Source organism: Triticum dicoccoides, chromosome 4A, assembly GCF_002162155.2.
Source record: "Triticum dicoccoides isolate Atlit2015 ecotype Zavitan chromosome 4A, WEW_v2.0, whole genome shotgun sequence".
Lineage (NCBI taxonomy): Eukaryota > Viridiplantae > Streptophyta > Magnoliopsida > Poales > Poaceae > Triticum > Triticum dicoccoides.
In genome coordinates, this window is record NC_041386.1 from 598,921,649 (window position 1) to 598,925,588 (window position 3,940).

Genomic DNA, 3,940 nt, shown 5'->3' on the forward strand with positions numbered 1-3,940 from the left:
GACCCTCTGCACCTCGACGGCCCAAAGGCAGGCGCCGGCGGGAGGAGGAACAAGACTTTTCTTGGGGAGGAGGAAAGACAGGTGCTGTTGTTAACACCTAGTACAATTATCTGAAACAAGATCACACGCAACTAACATATATAGCCTAAAAACCAATAAGCTCGTCATCTGCTACTTTGGTCTAAGCTCCCCAGCAGAATTAATCGGCCAAATCGAAGTGAATATTGGGCAACAGAACTGGCATGGCAATGGCATGATGATTTTTTCAAGCATAAGGGAATTAATCAAGGGCCCTGCACCAAGTTGTAGATAACCTCACACTGCAACCGATCAGAACCTTGAACGAATACAATTTTAAGCAGCGCCTCTGATGCAGAAACGACCTAAAAGATAACGGTAACTGAAAAACAACCTAGTTCTGACCTGTTGCCGTAATTTTGGGTCGTCCAGCCCCATTCCTGGGTCCACCTGTCCGTGAGATGCTGCTCAACAAGAAATGGTGCTGTTGACAGGATGATATACCCTGGTTGCTGATTAAACTTGCCGATCAATCAAGCCCCCCTTCCCACCAGCCAACCTTTGTTCCTGAGAAATGCGTTCACTTTGTTACCTGCAAATCCATTTCCTTATACAAGGCCACTATGAAAAATACAATTTGCATCTATATAAGGCCACTAACTGTAATCGAGGCAAAAATTAATGATGTTTTCTCGTACTACCAACTATTTTAATACTTGCATGCATGTTGTCATAATGATAATGTGCTACTTCCTTGTAATTCCTTCCTTGCATGCATGTGGGCGTATTAATGATCCCGCTTAACAAAAGGAAAAATGGACTTGCAAAGTAGTCATTAAATTTTGCCTCGGTACCTGTAATTTGAGTTTGTGGCCTTGTATAAGGGAATGGAGGGAGTATGACTCATCGCCCTTGCACCGTGAGAAAGTTCAATTTACAGTGCAGATCCAGATTCTGCCTGTTTAAGCAATGCATAAGTATCATCTTGAACACGTACTACAATTATCTGAAACAAAGATCACATGCTTGCTCTAGCTGACAACATATATGCTTTGCTAGGAGCTTAATCAGTAGTAGCACAAACATGCAGAGAGGGGGAGATCGATGAGCATGTTGAGGATTCGAGATACATGGTTAGTACTGGTACAATCCAGAATTACGCAAAGGATTAGTCGCATATCCATTCATTCTGGATGTACTACTTACTTAGCGTATGTTGAAGCACACTCCTGATTAACTAACCTGAAAAATCAATCAATACTCCGGTTGACCGGTACATTGTTTGCTTCCCACACCACGCTTTACCTCACAGCACGCAAGAGGAGTTTACTTACCACCAGTTGGCCTGCATGCAGCCAGCAGGCAGCATTGCCACCACACAACTCATGCATGTTGTTAACACTTAGCCCAGCTATCTGAAACAAGATGACATGCATGCGCTCACATCAACTAACATATAGCCTAAAAACCGGTATGCTCGTCCTCTACTACTTTTTTCTAAGCTCCCAAGCAGAATTATTGGCCAAATCGAAGTGAAGGCTGGGCAAGAACTGGCATGCATGGCATGATGACTTTTCAAGCATAAGGGAGTTAATCAAGGGCCCTGCATCTCAAGTTGTAGATAACCTCACACCGCAATCAACACCTTGGCAACCTGGTGCATGTAGCTCCCGCTTGCGCAGGGTCCAGGGAAGGGTCCGACCACTTTGGGTCTATAGTACGCAGCCTTTCCCTACATTTCTGTAAGAGGCTGTTTCCAGGACTTGAACCCATGACCTCATGGTCACAAGGTAGTAGCTTTACCACTGCGCCAAGGCTCCCCTTCAACACCTTGGACGAATGCAATTTTGAGCAGCGCCCTCTGATGCAGAAACGACCTCAAAGATAGTAACATTAACTGAAAAAACAACCTCATTCGGAGCCATTGCCGTAATTTCGGGTCGGGCATGGCCCGTTCCTGGGTCCACCCATCTGTGAGACGCTGCTAAACAAGAAATGGTGCTGTGCACAGGATGATATTGCCCTCACCTGCCATGGGTTGCTAATTAATAAAACTTGTTGATCAATCAAGTTCCTCCCCTTCCCACCAGCCAACTTATGTGTTTCCTAAGAAATGCACTCACTTTGTTACCTGCAAAAGAATGTATGACCCATGGCCCTTTACACCGTGAGAAAGTTCATCTTGCAGTGCAGATCTAAGGTTCTGCCTGTCTAAGCAATGCAAGTATCTTCTCAAGCATGTACAATTATCTGAAATAAATATCACACGGATGCTTAATCAGTGCTAGAACAAACACACAGAGAGGGGGAGATCGATGAGCATGTTGAAGATTTGAGATACATAATTATGCTACGAATTAGTTGCATATTCATTCATTCATTCATTCTGGATGTACTTACCTAGCGTACGGTCGAAGCACTCCTTATTAACTAACCTGAAAATTTAATACTCTAGTTGACTGGACTTAGAGCAAATTGCTTGCTTCCCACACTACGCTTTATCTCAGCACGCAATAGGAGTTTACTACCACAAAACTCATGCACATGTTTATCCACCACAAGTCAACCTCTACTCCTCTGATAGGCTAGCTAGAATCTAAGGGCGATCGCTTTGCTTGCCATTAAAGCCCGGTCGATTTCCTTCCTGTCGACCAAGGGCAACACTGGTGGGGGTGGCATTATGTATGTATCTGTTCGACCTCTCTGAATTTGAGAACCCCCGGCTTCACTTCGCTTTGCTGCTACTCCGTCCGTAGCTGCTAGGTCTGACCAAGTCTCTCTCTATTTCGCTTTGCTGCTACTCCGGGGTGTTCATCCCTTTTACCAGTCAAACACCCTGCCCAGCTGGCCTTGATGTTCTTGGGTTCAAGTAGCTTTATTTTGTTGGTGTAGGTTGATTCTGTACTTAATTTAGCTAGCTCGGTAATAATTGAAGTAACCAGTTGTAAGTTGTAAGACACAAAAGTGAGACAGTTCGGAAGTGTTTACAAGTAAGTGCCACTTCTATGCCATATCAGTCATAAATTATTAGCTAGGTTAAATTGACAATCAAATCTAAAAACATGCATTAAAGAAAGGCGAATCTGGATGTAAAATAATCTGGATGTATAATACCTTAGGCACCAGGTTCATTCATTTGTTCCACTGTATATGCACTGAGATGAGCACTTGCATGGCCACACAATTTTTTCTCCTAAAATGATCATAGTCTGTGACTTCTACTCCCCCTGTTCCTAAACATAAGTCTTTTTTAGAGATTTCAATATAAACTACATTAGTCTATAGTGAAAAAGACTTATATTTATGAACGGAGGGAGTAATTGACATGATATTTCCAGTGACAGCTAGCATAGTTATGTGCAGTGTACTTGTTAACTTGTCAACCAACCATTTCTTTTTCGATGAGCACCCATTTAATTCATTTTTCAGAGGAAAAACTAGAAAGACCTTCAACTTGACGATCGAGGTGTGTCCATGAGCCCTTTCAGTAGTTGGGAGGGTATGGTTTAGCTGCTCGATGAAGGATCTGATTTTGGATATATATACATCTTTTCTTCAGATTATGACCAACTTTTACAGTATATGCCAAAATCAATTAGGCCTTGTTCGGTTCCTTAGTATTGACTTTTTATAAATTAATAACCAGGGTTTGGAACTGAGATCTCTCGAATCCCCTTGTGGGAGGGATTAATCGAACAAGCCCTTAGGCAGTATTTAAAAGAGGAAATGTGAAGCTAGAAGTAGCACGTACACCACTAATATAAATCCCTTTGGCTTGTGGCAGCATCAAAATTTCACTTTCAGTAGAATATACATGCAGGATAGAAGTATCCTGAGGTCAATGGGTGAGTCTTCCCATCACAGCCCCCATAAATGCATGCCCGTTGCTCGCATGCACGGGCACTCTGCTCGTCAACCCACC